This window comes from Amborella trichopoda, chromosome 6, assembly GCF_054954075.1.
Source record: "Amborella trichopoda isolate Santa Cruz 75 chromosome 6, AtrichopodaSantaCruz75HAP2 v2.0, whole genome shotgun sequence".
In the NCBI taxonomy this organism is placed as follows: Eukaryota; Viridiplantae; Streptophyta; class Magnoliopsida; order Amborellales; family Amborellaceae; genus Amborella; species Amborella trichopoda.
Genome location: NC_142341.1, coordinates 40475480 through 40495750, shown reverse-complemented (window position 1 = coordinate 40495750; position 20271 = coordinate 40475480). Strand labels below are relative to the sequence as shown.

At 41.5% G+C, this 20271-nt stretch overlaps 1 non-coding gene across 1 annotated transcript in view; it reads right to left on the bottom strand.

Annotated features, from left to right (window-relative positions):
- Positions 1 to 20271, bottom strand: part of LOC18429983 (serine carboxypeptidase-like 6) — a 49985-nt gene that overhangs the window by 12212 nt on the left and 17502 nt on the right. Inside the window, exon 10 of the transcript XR_016058576.1 lies at positions 19962 to 20080. This is a non-coding gene — a transcript (serine carboxypeptidase-like 6). The remainder of the gene's footprint in view (positions 1 to 19961; positions 20081 to 20271) is intronic.

Sequence of the window (20271 nt, the reverse complement as noted above, 5' to 3'; positions counted from 1 at the left end):
TTGGCTTCACCAGTCTGGTCCTAAGCTTTATGAACGAATATGTAGGGCGGTTCACCAGCCTCTAGAGCCCTTTCTACACTATTGGCCTTTTATGATCACTAATTCCTTAAGCTACACTAAAAAGTGCCAAGTATGCCAAGCTACACTCCAGTCTGGTTCACCAGCTTCCAGAGCCCTTTCACCCTGCGGTTGCGTCATGGCCCTTCTCACAATGCGGTATGGATGTCGTAGAGCCCATTGACCCCCTTCCGCAATGGGACTTGCTTTCATCCTAGCTGTAGCAGATTATTGATCACCTAGTTAACCTGTTCGGTTTCGAATGGAGGTACTCGACTATGTACCACTCTCGGGCGAATGGATTAGCGGAGGCTTTCAATAAGACTCTATGCAATGTTCTAAGAAAGTCAATATCAAAAACAAGGAAGAACTGGCATGAGAAGCTTCCCTAAGCACTGTGGGCTTATTGCACTATAATACGAAATGCTACTGATTCCACTCCTTATTCTCTGGTTTATGGGGGTGAAGCAGTTTTACCTCTCGAAATACAAATCCCTTCATTGGGAGTAGCTATTCACCAGGGAATAACCAAAGATGAGAGAGTCAAGCTCCGGTATCAAGAATTGGATGCAGTCGATGAAAAGAGGCTAGAGGCTCAGCATAACCTTGAACTCAGCCAAGGGAGAATGAAGAGGGCTTTTAACAAGGCTGTCAAGATCCGCTCATTCACCCGTGGTATTTAGTCTTAACCGTCAAGAGGCTTATTATTGTGCATGGCCGACGTAAACGGCAGTTTGAGCCTAAGTGGGAAGGTCCCTTTATAATCAAAGAGGTTTCACCCAACGGAGCCTACATACTAGCACATCCTGGTGGAGACGAGGCGATGCCCCTATCAACGGGCGATATCTAAAGAAGTACTATCTGTGATGTGTATTCAAAAGAAAGGGGCAACGCGAAGACAAGCAAGATAGTCCAAACAAAATGCTATCTTCTTTCTTTTATATTGCAGTAAAAATGAGTTACAAGTTACGAGAACCCATTACTAGGGAGGTTACAAGTCTCTTGCGTCTGAGGATAAGAGGACGGTTACAAACCAAAACTTGTGTTTTTGCTCTTGCATCTGAGAGTAAGAGGATGGTTACAGGCCAAAACAAATGCCTGTCCCATGAGAAAGATTGCAAACCCACAAAAGGAAGGACCTCCTCATGAAGAAGAAGTGAAACCAAATGGAGAGTTAACTTTAATTCATTTGTTGAGTAAGAGGATGGTTATAGGCCAGAAGACAAAGCAGAGCCACTTTAGCCTTAGTCCATCCGACGTGTATGTCAAACATACAAGCCAGATACCTCATCTGACTTGTATGTCGAACATATGACGTAGGATCCAGTCGATGTGTATATCAAATACAAGAGGGGCTGCCTTGACAAGGAGCTGGCCTATGACGGAAAGCATGCCTTATTCACAATGGATGCCCTTCCACAGAACAACATGGATGTCACTGTTATTTTAGAGGATTTGGCTTCCAACAGGTACCACAAGCCACGCCCCATCCTTCATCACTTTTTGCCAACCCATAGACATTGCAGTAAGTAGCTCATCATCGAGCGTCGTGGACCCCGCACGTGACTTATTGACACATGCGAGCATCAGTCTTTGCATCGTGATAAGCCACACGTGCTGATCAGCGCCAATTGAAGCCAGCACCGGCTGGGTCCTCTAGAGGCCAGCACCGGTTGCGTGCCTAAGCCCTAGGGCCGACTGTTTTGCTTGAGGGTCGGCGCTGGTTGTATTAACAGTCGAAATCATCAGCGCCGATTACCTTAGCGCCAGTTGGACTTCTGTTAGCACCGGCCTTGTCGCGACTGTTCACCTCTCGAGACTCCTCATTTTTGCACCTCCTTAAATGGTCATAAGATTTCCAAAGACGATGGTTCACCTCCGACAACCATACGCATTCCTCGCGACGGTTCACCTCCAATATCCATATACCTTCCTCATGACATCTCACCTCCTGCAGCCGTACGACCCGCCTCCTACGACCGTTTGTCTTCCACCAGAATTGCTGCCACACAGTCGGAAACTGACTGAAAAACCTTCCCGCCTATCTTTTTAGCCTGGACTTCAACAGAATCACATCGGAAGGCTTTTGCAGACTTGCCCTGTCGCCTCGAAAATCTCTGCGACACCATGAAAGTGCAGAAAAACTTCCACAACCGCTTAGAAACCCCTTAAAAACCCCTGAAAAGCCCTCAAGACGTGTGAAAATACTCACTGATGTGTTTCTTGCCTCTTCCCAAAAGAAAACTATGGTCGGAGCCTCCTCTGCCTCCCGAAAAAATTCCCAAAAATCTCTCCTTTCTCTGCTACTCTCTCTGCAACTTCGCCAAATTTTGGGCAAAGTAGGCATGTCGAAGGTCTTCTCAACAAAACCCTTGTCGGAATCCTATTGCCTGCCTAAGAACCTTCCCTACAGAGACTGTTGCTGATGTCCCACTGGTCACTGAAAACTTCAATAGAGCACTCCCTCCTCATGGTTAAAGAAAACTTGCTTAAGTTTTTACCCTTGGTGAAAAGTAAGGGAAGAAAAGGGGTTTTGCCCCCTTATATAGACTACACTTCCCTTAAATACCCTTAACAAACTTGGAATATCAGTTTTGTCCAAGGGAAGCCAAGCAAGAACGAGCCAGATCGGGCTTCAACACAAGGCTCAAGGTAACTCTCACCGATCCATCCTCAGTGCCGGTTGAGGTAGCGCCGAGTGTGTTTCAAAAAACGACCCTAGTGTCAGCTGACTTGGTGCTTGGGGTGTTTCCAAATAACACCTTAACACCGGTTGACACAACGCTAGAGAATTTCCAAACAACCCTAGCGCCAGTTGACTTAACGCTGGGCAGGTTTCCAAATACAACTCTAGCACCGGTTGACTTAGTGTCGGGTGTGTTTCCAAATACAACCTTAGCGCCGGTTGACTTAGTGCCGGGTGTGTCTCTGAAGCGACCCTAGCACCGGTTAACTCAGCGCTAGTTGATTTCAAATAATATCATGGGACATTCACAATGTCAACTGAACAATGCTGGTTGTGTTGTGAGAACTCAGCGCCGGTTGAATATTCACAATAAACCATCAGTGCTACACGTGGCACCGACAGTATTTCAAGCAGTGTATGCCTTACAACTATCCCTAGTGGAGTTGTGTACTTGAGCAAGGACGTTTCATCCCTAGTGAACTTGTACCCAGTGCGTTCCACCTAAACTGTGACTTCCCTAATGGAGTCAAGAGCTGTCCCTCATCCCTCACTAGGAGTCACACCCATACTGCAGCCCATCATCCCCAGTGAAGTTGGGGTCATTCTTACCTTCCCATTACGCTTCACACTAAGCTACCATATCCCCAAGGAGTCAGGTTATCGGTCATAAAGTCTTATCTTTCACCCCAAAGATTGCCTTACCCCCTTAAAAACCATAGCAAGGTCAACTTCTGCTGGTCATCCTTCATCAGGTCACCATTTCCACCTAGCCCTCAGTTTGTGAATTGTGTTAGCCATGTTATCCCCAAAAAGTCAGATTACAATCCACAGGCCTATTCCCTATGGAGCTCCACCTACATGGCGATCCAAGCAACAGTCCATGCTGCATGACCCTAAAATTCATAGCCCTGGCCTAGATGCACAACCCTAAACTCTAAGGTCCAAACTATATGACATTAAACTGTAGCAGAGGTCTAGTTGTATGACTTTAAACTTCATAACTACGGTTTGTGCTGCATGACCCTAAACTGCACAGTCATGGTCAAGAAGCAAGACCCTAAACCCCACAGTCCAAACTATATGACCTTAAACTATAGAGGAGGTCCTGTTGCACGACCTTAAATTGCTTAGTCTTAGTTGTATGACATTAAACTGCATAACTACCGTTTGTGCTGCGTGACCCAAAACTGTTGATCCCTGATCTAGATGCATGACCCTAACCTCCACAGTCCAAACTATAGACCTTAAACTGTAGCAGAGATCTAGTTGCACGACCTTAAACTGCATGGTCCTAGTTGTATGACTTTAAACTGTATAACCATGGTTCGTGCTGCATAACCCAAAACTACACAGCCCTGATCTAGATGCACGACCCCACGGTCCAAACTATACGACCTTAAACTATAGCGGAGGTCTAGTTGCACGACCTTAAACTATATGGTCCTAGTTGTAAGACTTTAAACCGCATAACTACGATCCGTGCTACATGACCCTAAACTGCAGAGCCCTGGTTTAAATGCACGACACTAAACTCCATAGTCTAAACTATACGACCTTAAACTGTAGTGGATGTCTAGTTGTACGACCTTAAACTACATCGTCCTAGTTTTATGACTTTAAACTGCATAACTAGGGTCCGTGCTACATGACCTTAAACTGCACAGCCCTAATCTAGATGGACGACCTTAAACTCCACGGTTAAAACTATGACCTTAAACTATAACGGAGGTCTAGTTGCACGACCTTAAACTGCATGGTCCTAGTTGTATGACTTTAAATTGCATAACTACGATTTGTGCAACATGACCCTAAATTGCACAACCCTGGTCAAGATTCATGACCCTAAACTCCACAGTCCAAACTATATCACCTTAAACTATAGTGTAGGTCTTATTACACGACCTTAAACTGCATTGTCCTTGTTGTATGATTTTAAACTGCATAATTATGGTCCTAGCTGTACGACGTTAAACTACATAACCACGGTCCAAACTATATGACCTTAAACCGTAGCGGTGGTCTAGTTGCACGACCTTAAACTGCATGGTCCAAACTACTTGACCTCAAACCATAGTCTACATCCCGGTCGCATGACTTTAAACTGCACAACACCATGGTCCAAAATTTATGACTTTAAACTGTAGCGGAGGTCAAGTTGCACGACCTTAAACTGCATGGTCCTAGTTATCTGACTTTAAACTGCATAACCACGGTCCAACTCTAGGACCTTAAACCATAGTGCACGTTCTAGCCACATGACGATAAACTGCTTTGCCCAAGTCTAGGAGGCATGACCATAAACTCGCCTCCACATATGCGCACATGCCTTTACGTGCACTTTCACGCTCGCCTTTCCTAACCCACCTGTTAGTGTGCGCACGTCACCTCCATTAATTCCACATGAGCTCATCACCCTACATCATTCCCCGGTGAGTCTCACCCATGCTCACAAAATGACGAACCATCTCGTCATCCATACTCATTGTAAATTAGTGAGTCACCATCGTCCACTCACCTTTCATACATCACCCATCTCTCATGGGTAGTCATGAGCCATCTCCTCAAGTGAGCCAAACCACCACCATACTCACTCCATGGCCTTCATAGACTGCCATCCATCACCATTACGATCCAGCTGTATGACCTTAAACCATAAGGCATGTTCAGGCTACATGAAGTTAAACTGTTTTGTACGGGTCCCAGAGGTATGACCTTAAACACTCCCACACACAAAAAAAAAAAGAAAAAGAAAAAAAAAAAGAAATAATGGGCATGGTGTATACGTGAACAACGGAACACTATGAGTAAAAATGACAGATGGGCATGGTCACAGAACCATGAATAAAAGAGTTTCATGAATAAAACTGAGCACGCTGAAAACTTGAAAAGGCATCATGAGTAAAAATAGACAAATAGGGTGGACATTACTGAAAGGTCATGGGTAAAACAGCCCTAAAATAAAAAAAGAAGTTGGTGAAAACCGTCTCTACAGCGCTGCTTCTCAAGTTCAAAAAAAAATCTGCAAAGGATGCTTGGACCAATAAATAGGTTGATGCAACATTAGCTTCCACAGGTGGCTTAAGTTGGCTCTCCCTTCTTCATCAAGATGTCCAACAGGGTGTAGACATTAAAATCATCCCTCATCTTTATTCTTCAGTCCTGGGTGAACAGGTAGCCCAGTTAACATCCTTCTCTAGTCCTGGGTGAACAGGTAGCCCAGTCGACATCCTTTTTCAGACCTGGGTGAATAGGCAGCCCAGTCGACGTCCTTCTTCAGTCTTGGGTGAACATCTAGCCTAATCGACATCTTTCTTCAGTCCTGGGTGAATAGGTGGCCCAGGATCAAACATATAGGGATCTTGACTCCCTTTCTTTTCGTTCTTAAGTCTCTTCTTCATGACCTTTAGAAATTGAGCAATAGGAATATCATAAGATGCACCTATATCAAACATCATAACTGTGTATTGCTGCTCCTCATCTATCTCAAAAGCATCATTTACCCCATCCCCCTGTATATTATATTGTATTGTTATACCAATCTCATATGCTCCATTCACTACCGGCAACACGTGCAGTGGCTGGGCAACCATCACTTCATCATCTGATCCTCCTTCAAGCATACCACCAAAAAAGGTGGTCATCGAATCCTGCTGTTGATCGATAAAAAGAGCATCCCCAAGTAGCTCAATGTGATCAACCTCACCATCATCATTCAAAACTACCATCGGCAAACCCAATGCGAACGGTGTTGGCCTTTGTCCCTCTCCATTCTGCTTCTTTCGCTATAAAACTTTTCGGAATGGTAACATTCGTCTCATCATACACAAGATAGTTGTTAACAAAGGTGTGAATTCTGATCCAAGAAAGAGCAATCGAACCAATAGGACAAGTTCTTCCAAATATTGACTCTTAAAGCTTGAATCAAATACAATCACATCATAAGAGAGGATCTCCTTCTTATATAGATTCAACTCATTAGATTTACTTGAGAAATGTAAAAGACAATATCTCCACGAGCCACTTCAAACAACTCTTCTTGTATATCTTTTTCATCTCTACCATACACTTGTTTTTTTTCCTTATCAAAAATGTCATTTTTGTGTACTTCCCCAGAATTGCTTTCATTATCTTTACCGTCATCTTTTCCAATTTTCAGCTTTCCATAATTATCTCTTAAGGTATGTTTCTTTTTTAATTCCAAAAAATTAGTATCCACTTGTTGCTTATTCAAAGAAACTTCCTTAACTTGAGATCCTAAACTTGTGCTATTATTATCAACCACTTTTTTTGAATCAACACACCACATTTTTTGGGTTTTTGAATTCAAAAAATAAATATCCTTCCCCCTATTCTTCATGCGTGGCTTAAAGCCACTCAGCATAACTACTTTCTCTACCGTTTGTTTTTTTTAATTCAAGATAATTACTCCCTTCCCCTTATTTTCAGAATATGGCTTTGTGCCATGTGTCACAACTGCTCGAACACGGCATGCCGTCTCCATTATGCCATGGTTGTCCTTGGGACTGAATCTCTTGTAACAACAATATTAGGAAGACTTTTTTTGCAATTTTTGCCCTGTACTACTTTCCAATCACAATCATTGACCGTATCTTGAATATCACAACATGGTTCTATAACCAAAAAGGATACATTCCCATAATCGCCCATTATACCTTCATATGTATCGTCAAGTTAAAAGTCATCCATACCAATCCTCAATTGGACTTTTCTTGGAAGAGGAAACGTTTTAAATCTAGAAATTTTCATTCTCACAAAAGAAATATCATTCCCTTTAATAAATTCCAATCAACATCAACAAAAGTTCCACACTCATTGCCTAATCTTTGAAATACTTCCAGATTCCAAGCATGCAAAGGGACCCCTCAGAATCTAACTCATTGTACATAGTTTGGAACAGGAGACCTATGCTCAAAAATATTCCAAGGATTAATAGAAAGAAGCTCATCTCGTACTCTCCAGTGTCGTCTATAAAGAATTTTTTGTACTTCCTCCAAAGAACGAAGATGAAAACACATCTTTTGTCTCCCAATTTCTTGACCACTAGTTTGTATGGTAAACTCCACGCTCTTTGGGCCCAGTTTCCCAACCCGAAAAAATCATTTATTGGTGGTGAAAAAGAACCAAGTAATAAATTTTTGATATTAATCGAACTGCTTTCATCATCCCAACATTGATTAAAGGAACATCAAGGAAAGAAATCATTTTGTTCTTATCATCATCTCCTGATCCATTGTCATCCTCACTCTCACCCTTCTCCATGACATCAAATCACAGCCCCCACTCTCTCTCTCTATGTGAGAAACTCTCCATGGGTAGAAATCTTTCTCCTCTTTCTCTTTCTACAGTCCTTGGTTTCTCTCTCTGTGGGCAGAAAAAAAGAGGATCAAGAGAGATATCACGCATTTGGTCCTTCCACTTGCGATTTCTTTCTCGGTTTTTATTTCTCTCTCAGTTTTTATTTCTCTCTAAAACTAGATTAATTTTGATGAGTGTATTCACCAGTAATTTATACTGCATCAAATTCTCAACCATGGAATCTCATCTCAGTATCTCATCTATGTGATACGTGTATCTCATCTAGGTGATACACACCCCATATGTATCTCATCCTCCAATGCTTTGACACTATGGGCAGTCAATGTTATGTAGGTACTTAACCAAGTCTGCAAGAGATTTTCTCATAATGAACACATTTCCTACTACACAAGTGTGAATGTGCAATCAAACCATGTGGGTGTGCATAAAATGGACCACAATGCCTCTAATCACTCAAGTTACTGGTACAGAAAACAATTAGGGGCCCCTAGGTCCCAATCCCTTGATATAAACCCTATATTTCTCTCATCTACCATCTTGCTTGTGACAATATACATCATGATTATCTCTTTCCTCTTAATAGTATCTCATAAATAATGATATCCAATCTTCGCATGTTAAATATTATTGTGATGTTAGGAATTCTTAGTATAAAACCAGTGATGCCATGTCATCAGAATCCTCACAGGCTTTCCATTACTCAAAAGAATCTCTAAGCTTCATATGAACCTCCTGAGCTACAAGTCCTACAATATTGCACAACTATCAATGTACTTCAATTTATGTGGCGGATAATGCCATGAATATCTTTCTTGTTGCACCAAGAAATAGCCCCATTTCTAGAGTGAAAACTAAATTTTATGTCAACATCCAATAATTCAGGTCAGTTATGCAATTAGACTTATCACATCCTTGCAACCATTGATCATTTACATGAAAGATCTGTGGGCAGTCTGTTGTTCCCTGGAGATATCGAAGTATCCATTTCATTGCATGCCAATATCCCAGACCCAGATTTATCTTGGAATGTCATACAAGTCCTACCACAGATCTGGTCATTTACGCGATAGGGGTGGACAAGACTGCTTATTGTAATCACATAAGTTAAAATATACAGAAAATCTTATCTCTCAAAGCCTCCATCTTTTAATAGATTTAGACTAAGTGCATGGTTGTTCTTGACATGAGTATCTATAGATTTCAGTCATGTATGGTGAATCATTCTTTGATTTTCCTTGACCATCTCAACACCTGAGCCCATATTGCACCTTGACCATCTCCTTGATGTAAAAACTAGAGGACAACTACTCCTAAATTGCATTGGTCAACTTTTTATTATTGCTTGTGATTAGGATCTTTTTGTCCAACAACGACACGACCACAGAACGCCCATTGTCCTTGACGACAGATCCTTGTAAAGGAATCCCGTCTGAATAGCCATATGGTTATGTCCTGAAGCAAAATTCACTATAAAGGCAATTGTGAGGTGAAATGAGACTATTCTTGTCACCAACGAGAACATCTGAATTTAGTCAACACCTCATTAGGGCGAACCCTTTCATGGGGGGGAATCAAAAGACTGACGTTCTGGGTGTTGGTGATTATGCTGTTGAGATGAAGAATGGAAAGGTTTTGCTTCTAAAGCAAACATTCTATGCTTCTGAGATAAGGAAGTGCTTGGTTTCGATCCCAAGAATGGCTAAGGCTGGGTTTATCACCACCTTCTCTGAAAATAAGGTGATTGTGAAAAACCGCGATGAGCTTTTCATGACCGGTCTACATTCAATTGAAATAAAAGACGAAATTGCTTATATCTCACCTTCAAATGATGTGGATGCTTTTCTATGGCATATGCAACTAGGGCACATAAGATTTAAGAAAATGGAAAGACTAAAGAAAGATGGAATTATGAAAAATTATGAAGGCCACTTATCAAAGGTGTGTGAATCGTGTGTGCAAGGAAAATAAACAAGGAAAAAGTCCACCGAGGCACAAAGAGCTTCTAGCGCACTTGAAATCATCCATAGTGATATTTGCGGGCCTATAAATGTGGCTTACAAAGGCCACAAGAGGCACTTCATCACTTGACCACTCGCGATATGGCTATATATACTTAATGCATATAAAATCCATGGCCTTAAAAAGATTCAAAAAATACAAAGCCGAGGTAAACAACCAAACAAACTTGAAAATCAAAGTCCTGTGAACCAATAGGGGTGGTGAGTACTCCTCTGAACTCTTTAGGGACCTATGCATCGAGCATAGCATTATCCACCAATACACCATCCCCTACACACGAGAGCAAAATGGAGTTGCCTAAATACAGAATAAGACCTTGGTAGATATGGTGAGAAGTATGATGGGGTATATTCTCCCTAGACTTTTGGGAAGAAGCAGTATTGATGGCAGGTTATATCTTAAACCTGACTCCCAACAAGGCTGATCCTCTTACTCCTCATGAGATTTTCACTAGTCCTACTCCATCCCTTGACCACTAAGAGTATGGGGCTGTTCTGCCCATGTTCTAATCTCATACCAAAATAGGATAAAACTAGACCCCAAGACAGTATATATTCATCGGCTACCCAGACCATAGTAAGGGTTATCGATTCTTCAACCTTGAAAATGAGGCAATTATTGAGAGCTGAGATGCCCACTTATTTGAGGATAAGTTCCTCAAAGCAAAAATAAGTTACAAGCAAACAAATCTCTATGAGCTGGCTAGTGACAAGGTTGAGTCTCGAGCACCCCAACCCCAACCTAGAAGAAGCAACCGAATTAATAAACCACCTGAATTCTTCAACTACCAAGGAGAGCAATATGAAAGGATTGGGGATGAGCCAGATCATGAGATTTCAACTCACCAAGAAGCCATAACCTATTTTGAAAGGAATCAATGGGTAGAACCTATAAAAGATGAATACAATTCTATAACCCAAAACCAAGTCTAGGAGTTAGTACCTTAACCTGAAAACCGAAAGGTCATCAGGTGTAAGTGGGTGTTCAAGAAAGATTTACACTCAGAGGGAAAACTAGAGAAATACAAAGCTAAGTGTTGTAGGGTATTTTTAACAAGCTTGTATCCTTAGTGCGAATAATCGAGAAGCCAGTGGTAACTTAGGCCGACAAGTACAAAAAATGCCTGTGGACAACAGAAACCCTGCCCAAATAAGCCTTATTTTGGAAAACCATGATAGAGACATCATTTCACTCCCAGATTGAGCATGTGGCTCCCCCATGATGATCTAAGGATCCCCTCCAAGTTTCGGTTAATTCGGATGTAAATGGAAGAAATAGATACAAAGTCCATTTTCAGCCTGAGCTCCTATTATGCTACGGTGCACCATAGTTGGAACTCTACTCTAGAGACCTCCAATGACTATGGGACCACCACCAATAGATTCAGAAGCCCAAGAACAATCACTGTGACAAGTTTCAGCCCAATCTGACCTTTTTAGGTTACACCTGCTAAAATAGGCAAGTTTCTAGTATGATACGGTACACCATAGTTAGAACTCTACCCTAGAGAACTCCAACGACTATGAGACCACTGCCAATGGATACGGGAGGCGGAGAACAGCCTCTATGCCAAATTTCAGCTCATTCTGACCTTCCTAGGTCATACTTCCCAAAAATAGTAAAAGTTTTACTGTTCACTTCATCTCTTTGAGCCAATTACTATTTATAGTAACTGCGTTTTTCTAAAAATGGGAAACTTTGAAGGCTCGGATCTCCCTCATCCTAAACCGGATCGATCCCAAATTTGAGTATGTTGTTCCTCTCATCGAACCCTACGATTTGGTGGGTTGCACACACCATGGAACCTCACGGTTTGGGAGAAATCTTAGAGAGAAGATTACTGAAATCCATGAAAACGCAGAAATTTACAATTGTGTATCTCCTCGCTCCAAGGTTTATATCTTACGATTCCGGACTCCTATGGCCCCAAAGACGGGTCCCTTGCGACCGTAGCTCAGATAGCTTCTATTTGAGTACTCACTCACTCAAAATGGAAGCCTGGAAGGTGTTCTATTATAGCTTATAAAAAGAGACGTTTTCCGGTGGGCAGAATCCCATTTTCTGGCCACTTCCCCAATTTAGAAAGTGTTCATTCGGCATAGAAACAATGAGATTTTTATAGCAAAATGACCGTGACAAGCTTCTCATCGATTTATGATAGAGAAAGTGGCCCGAAATGACAAAAAACGAGCAAGATCAAGAACACACTCAAAACTCCACCCCAACCCTACTAATGCATACCAAAACGATCCCCTCGGCGTGAAGATAATTTTTCGATGGTTGATTGCCCGAAAGCTCGCCAAAAAACGCCCAAAAGAGCCTCAAATGATAAGCAAACCATGAGACCTGAGACCCCTTTTTGGGGACCATCTTGTCATTTCGATGAAAGTTGTGAGGGGCAAAAACGTCATTTTTTCCCAAAAACGAATTTCACTTTTATTACCAAAAATATGTATTTTCTAGCAATTAGGTTTACATTTCATCACCCACCCATGTTTGGGGCAATTTCTATATAAGGTCTTTTCATTTCATTTGTAACTTGGAGGTGAAGAATCGTTAAGAAGAGCTTTATGCTAGCTTTTTCTTTGTGTGTGTGCTCTCTTTCTTACCCTAAGAGAGAGGAGACATAAAAATTTACCTAAAGAAGAATACCCCTTGGACCACCCTACCCCAAACCTAAACTATGTCCACACTTCCATAACCCTAGTCCCTACCCTAAACCTAGACTATACTCCATACTTCCCATACTCCATACCCCCTACCACATACCCTTTCCTAAACCGTAGTCCCTACTACCCATCCTCCACACCACCTTACCACCTAACATCCACTAGTCCATATAGTCCCTAGACCATCCTAGCCTAACAAACCCAAACTAACCATACACCCTAGCCTACCCAACTCAAGTCAATCATACTCCCTAACTCACCAAGCCCACTTGAACCCAAGACTCCAACCTAACCCTACACCTAGCCCTCACTCAAGGGTCCAAGCCCTTCTTCCAAGCCCCTTCACCTTCAAAGGACCAGGGGAAGCACACCCAACCGGTGGGTTCGAGTCTTCATCTGATCCGCTTAGGTAATCGGTCTCATTCTCTCTCTTCTTCTTTCCTGTTACTTCTTCTTTCTTCTTTGTCGTTCTTCTTCTTCTTTCTTCTTTTTCCTTCTTCTTCTTCTTCCTTCTTTTTGTTCTTCCTTCGTTTTCTTCTTTCTTCTTCTTCTTCTTTCTTCTTTTTCCTTCTTCTTCTTCTTCCTTCTTTCTCTTCTTTCTTCTTCTTCTTCTCTCTTCTTTCTTCTTCTTCTTCTTTCTTCTTTCTTCTTTTTCCTTCTTCTTTTTCTTTCTTCTTTTTTCTTCTTCTTTCTTCATCTTTTTCTATCTTCTTCTTCCTTCTTCTTCGTCTTCTTCTCCCTTCTTCTTCCTTCTCTTGCCTCTCTCTTTTTCCCTCACTCTCTCATGTCTCTCCCCCTCAAGCCGGGACAATTAGCCGCTGCCCCACTCCCTTCTCACCCTCTCTTTCACTATCTCTCTCTCATCTCTGTCACACCTCAAAGGGCAGCGGCTCTCACTCCTCTTCCACCCTCCTCTCTCTCATCTCTCTCACACCTCAAAGGGCAGCAAGCTAGCTGCTGGCCCACTACCTTCTCCCCCTCTCTTTCACCCTTCTCTCTCTCACGTCTATCCCCCTCAAATCGTGACAGCAGGTTAGCTGCTGCCCCACTTCCTTCTCACCCTCTCTTTCACCCTCCTCTCTCTCATCTCTCACTCACTTCAAAGGGGAGCAGGCTAGCCGCTGCCCCATTCCCTTCTCACCCTCTTTTATCTCCTCACTCTCTCATCTGCTCCTCTCACTCACACACTCTCTCTCACTCACGTACTCATCCTCACTCACACTCCACTCTCACTCACACACTCTCTTTTGCCTCTTCCACTCACTCTCTCACTCACACACTCTCTCTTGCCTCTTTCAATCAATCTCACTCACGCACTTTCTCACAGTCACTCTCCTTCACTCTCTTATTGCACATTCTCTCTCCGTTTCTCTCTCACCCTCACATTCTCTTCTACTTTTCTTCTCTACTTCTTTACATCCCCTCCATTTCCCCTCTCTCTCCTAAAAGCGTCCTAGCTATTAACCCTCACCGTGGAGGAGTGCGATGTGAGAGGTTTCTTCTCTCTTCTTCTCTTGTTCTTCTCTCTTCACCCCCTTCTTCTTTACTTCTCTACACCCCCTTCTTCATTTCCCCTCTTTCCCTTAAGACTGTCCTAACTATTTGTCCTCACCGTGGAGGCGTGCGACACACGGTCTAGGGCGTGAGAGGTTTCTTCTCTCTTCTTCTCTTTTATTCTCTTCTTCTTACCCTATTTTATCTCTTCTCGTCTTCTATCCTCCTCCTCTCTTATCTCTCTTTTCATTGATCTCTAGGGGGCTCTTCTGAGATTCATCCTGGTTAGATTTACCTGGCAGGTATGGTTTCTTGAGAATTATCCGGGGAGTCGAGGCCTTGAGCCCAATACCTTCTGTCTTTCGGTAAATACCTCCTTGAAGAGGTTATTCCAGAAGGCTGCCCAATTCTTGGGTGATTCTCTCCTCTCTCTTTACTTTATCGTTCTCAACTCTATTTTACCTCTCTTATCTCGCTTTTCATTGATCTCTAGAGAGCTATTCTGAGATTCATCCTGGTCAGATTCACTTGGCCAGTATAGTTTCTTGTGAATCCTCCGGGATATCGAAGCCTTGAGCCCGATACCTTCTTTGTCTTCTGGTAAATACCTCCTTGAGGAGGTTACGCTGGAAGGCTGCCTAAGTCTTGGGTGATTCTCTTCTCTCTTTATTCTATATTTCTTTACACTATTTCTCTCTCTATTTTACCCCTCTGCTCCTCTCTTATCTCTCTTTTTATTGATCTCTAGGGGGCTATTCTGATATTCATCCAGGTCAGATTCACCTGACCAATATAATTTCTTGTGAATCCTCCCGGGTATCGAGGCCCGGAGCCCGATACCTTCTTTGTCTTCTGGTAAATACCTCCTTGGGGAGGTTATGCCAGAATGCTGCCCAATTCTCGAGTGATTCTCTCCTCTCTCTTTATTTTGTCGTTCTCTCTTCCTCTACTCTATTTCTCTCTAGTTTACCTCTCTCCTCTTTCCTCTCTTTATTCTATCTTTCTCTACTCTCCTTCTCTAGTCTATTTAATCTTTCTTCTCTTCTATGCTTATTTCTTAAACCCCCAAAAAACCCCTCCAAAACCATACAAAGAAAGGGTGAGCGCAAGGGATCGCATTCTAAGTCGTTTTATCGAGTGGGCACCTACATTGTGCAAAGTTTGCAAAGGAGCCGAGTCCAAATCGAGCCTTAGAGGCCATGGGGCTTTCTCACTGATCTAACAGGGCTTCAAGCCCGAGTGCGTCCCGATCCCTACCAAGCAAGGTAAGCCTTACGTCACAACCATTCTTTTGTTTGTTCGAACTGCACGCACACACCACATTGTCCGACCCTTATCCTAGCTAGCATAGAAGTCAATCTCACGCGTACACTAGCGTGAACCCAAAAGGGGGGCGTGGAACACACACACAAAAGCCATCCTCTCTTCCTATCTCTAGAACACGAGAGGGAGGGCTCGAAAGAGATTTTCAAGAAGAGGGTCTTTCCTTCTTTCTCACACGCGAGACCCGCACGGGGAAACGAGAAAAATCCAGGGCCGACCACTAGGCTACTAGAGAAGGGATTCATTCAAAAATACAGGGTAGATTATGAAGAAACTTTTCCCCTAGTTGCAAGGTTCCCATCTATTAGAAAGAATTCAGTTCAGGTGGAGGATAACTATCCAAAAGTTTTCGCAACTCCATCATGTATGATGGAATCATCAAAGATTTGATATTTTCTAACTCTGTATGTAACTCACTAGAGACTCGGGAAACAAAGAGAAAATATGTACAAACAAGATATCCAGTAACAAGACGAAGGAAAAGGCTAGAATCCTATAGCCATAGCCGCCCACTTTGACTTTGAGGTCCATCAAATGGACGTAAATGCAGCCTTTCTGAATAGAGATTTACAAGAGGAAACATTCATGAAACACCTGAGGGATTTGAAGAGAAAAGAAACGGGAACCTTGTGTGCAGATTAAAGAAATCCCTCCATAGCCTAAAACAATCATCGCGCCAGTGGTACATTAACTTTCAGGAGACGTTGTCTCTAACGGGGTTTACCTCGATTGAGGAAGACCGCTGCATGTATAAAAAATTAGTCGAAGTGATGTTGTATACATTTCCTTATATGTGAATGATATGCTCATAGTTAGTAACGCGATTGCCCTCGTGTTGGAAACAAAGAAATTCCTTGCACAACATTTCAATTTGAAGGAACTAGGGGAAGCTTCGTATGTGTTCAGCATCAAAATAATAAGAAATGGAAAAGAGAGAATCATTCAACTTTCCTAGGTGACTTACTGCAAGAGAGTGCTGGAAAGTTTGAGATTGACAAATATAAGCCTATGTCGACCCCTGTAGATAAGAAGACAAAGCTAAGCAATTCAATGCGCCCTAAGAGACGACAAAGAAAAGAAAGTCATGGAAAGAGTACAATATAGAAGTGCGATAGTGTCATATCAAGAACAAGACCAGACTTGTCCTTTGCCATGAGCATGATTAGTCGGTTCCAATGCAACCCCGATATTGAGCATTGAAAGGTGGTTAAGAGAGTTTTGAGATACTTAAAAGGGACTGAGAACTATACATTACATATGGGGAAGGATCGAAAATTGCTATCCAAGGATATTCCGCTGCGAGATATCAATGAGATCTAGATGATACAAAGTCCACATCCTATATTCATGCTTAGAGGAGGGGCTGTTTTTTGGAAATCGAAGAAATAGGATGTGGTAGCATTATCCACTATGGAGTCAAAGTATGTGGCATGTTGCATGTCAGCCAAGGATGCTGTATACAAAAAGAAGTTTCTTAATCATCTTGAATTTGAGCCCGTACAATGTGAGTGCATGAGAATTTTCTGCGACAACACGGTGGCAATATGCGTGTCTAAGGAACCACGATTCCATAAGAATTCCAAGCACATAAAGCCTTGCTTCTATCATCTGCGCAATGAGGTGCAGAGTGAAAGATCAAGATCTATTATGTACCTACAAAGGAAATGGTTGCAGACCCGCTCACAAAGGTGTTACTGCAAATGTTTTTGTAGAACATGTAAGAGAGATGAGCTGAGAGAAAATGAGGAAGGGAGATTGTATAGCCTTCAAAGACCAAGTGGGAGAATGTTGGTCTATGTGGCCATTAAGAGCCTTATGAGAGCATGTAATCAATATTTTTATATAGTGGAACAAAATCTCAATGGGAGCGCCATCCTTTTGGACGTAGATAAGCAAATGCTATTTGCCGATACTTGAACTACGCTTAACATGCTAAGCCAGTCAAGTTGGAAAACCCTTAATTACCTAGTCATAGAGCACAACCGAGGAGGGTTAGCAAGATTATCATTTGATGAGGTCGGAGTTGCCCGCGGTAGTGAACCAAAGGACTGTGTGACCCCTGTGTGTGATGGTAGGCGTGTAAAGACAAGGGTCATCGCCTCATCATAGAACCATCACACATGTACATACGACAGCCATATTGGGAAAGAAAGTCAACATTGAGGGTGATACGTGTACATGTGCAAGAGATGACCCTTATGAACCATAGATTTGTGGTTGCACCACGTCTGTATGACCTTGGACTTGTCTCTAGGAGAGGACCTGTAATCCATAGACGAAGATTATATCCCCTAACCTATTGGTTAACTTTGGTAGCCCTATCATGGGAACCGCTGGGTCAATTTGAGAAAGTGAGTATGGATTATAGTCCACATTAGAAGATGGAGGGCTTCAACAACTTTATAATTTCTTGACATAGTTGGATTTGAATCCCATTAAAATTATTTATAATTAATTATTTTGATGATAAATTATTTTTAAATTGATAGTTTTAATTTTTATAAGTCTTTAGATATTTTATTTTTCAAAATGGATTTATAAATCGAGAGAAATTGAATTTTCAATATTTTAAATATTCAGAGAGAACAATAAAAATACATAATCTTTTGTAAAAATAGTTATTATTTTTTTATAAATCATATCTTATATGGGGGGCCCACCATAGGACCACATGGGAAGTACGTGGGCCCACATGGGGACCCATGAGCGGCACGCCCCTATTTATCGACATGCAATCCTAATTTTGACGAGGCCATCTAAGGCACACAATCAAGTTAAAGAAATATGGAAAGTTTTAAATTTTTAAGGAGTTTGAATATTCAAAGAAAGTATGTATAAGAAATTTATACAAGAGAGAGAAAAGTAAAATATGTTTTTCATATTTGTATTATTTGATGGGATTAAGTTAACGAAGCTGAAGGATAAGATTCTAGTACCTTCCTTTGAATCATTATGGTTGATCTAAAGATTGTATGGCTCAGATCTCTAACCCCACAGGTCTCCTATTATCAATGGTCTTGATCTAATCTCCATAAGGATGACTAACCCTAAGAAACCCTAATCTATAGAGCAAATCTATATATAGGGGCCCAAATCACTACATTCTCTACACCTCTCATCTCTCTCGTCTGCTCTCTAGGTGATATGCCACCCTCTCTTATCTCTCTAAAATCTCTCATGTCTCTCTCCCTAGAAAATTATTTTTGAGTTAGATATAAGGGGCACGCCCCAGGCTAGGTGTAAGAGAGGGCACGCTCTACACATATAAGGTATTGAGGCCTTGTGGTTTATGTGATGTTTCATCTTGCTCTCTGATTTGAGAAGGGTTATAGCATAAGGTTCCCCATGCTTCGAAGACCTGAAATAGACCACTGATTTGGTGCGCTATTGAAAGGAGGAGATTCAAAGTGGGGTGTGCAAAGTCCAGTTGAGGTAATCTTCTAGCAATTTTCTTTGAGGTTTGCAGTCATATGTTTTTCTTGTTCCCATGAGCATTTATGTTATTTTTGCTTATTGTATAAAAGAAGTTTTATTAGTAGCAGCAAGTGAGCACCTCTTTTGTAATTGTTTTTGGTTTATTTTCAGTTTATTTGATTGTAATTGGGCCTTTGTAAGTGTTCTAGTCGGTATAAAAGAGAAAAATTAAAAACTGCATATACCATGCTAGTTCGCCTTGTCCAACTTTCAAGTATAATTTACTAAAAATTTCTTAATGGATAGTTAGGGACATAGTTACCAGAATCTTCCAACTTGGAGGTGATCCCGACACTCCAATGCTCCGAGAGCTAGACACATGGATGGATCTCACTCTCAAATGGGGAATATGATCCCAATCTCTTAGGGGTCAGTTGATATAAATCACACTTTTTTTTCTTTAAGAACAATATCAGTCAGTCATGTTAGATTGATCTTTTATAAGGAAACAAGTCTTAAATGCATATCTGTCAACAAAAAAAGTTAAGAATGTTGCAAAATTATATTCTATATATTTTTCAAAGAGACATGAGATGCTTTTACTATTCATGACCTTTATAATATACCATACAATCTCAAAAAGTTCGGATCCATCTCCACAAAATGTTAGGATCGAGCCCCTAAACTTCAAGGTGTATAGACAACAATCCCAAACAACAAGAGCTTCCAGTCTATCATGATCCCACATTTCCGCCCCCCATGCCAACAACAATAGTTATGGAATTTGCCTATGCTTTCATATACGACTTTTATTTGATAAGAGCAGTATCCAGTCCCCCTTTTTGATGTTTGTTTGCTTCAACTTCTAAGTTTGTTTGTTTGTTTTTTTTTTTTTTTGGTTGAAGTAAAAGATGGACTTCTAAGTTTGCAGTATAACAAAAAAAAAGTGGTACACAGATAACCTGTAAATTAGAGCGAAATAGCCCCTTGCAGTAAGATTAAGGTGATAAGGAATCGAACTAGCGACATCCCTTTGAAAGTTCAATTTTCTGTTGCACCTCTTCCATTCTTTTGTTGTTCCCTATCCACCAGAAAAACAACTTGGCAATCTCAAAAGAGAAATCATGATTGAATGCTGACAAAATGGAAAATAAATTATATGTTCCAATGGAGGTTAACATGATATAAACTCGGACTTCACATTTCTAGTACAATGCACTATATTATATAAAATCAAGTATCTAAAACCTTCAAAATAGTTTTCACTCATGC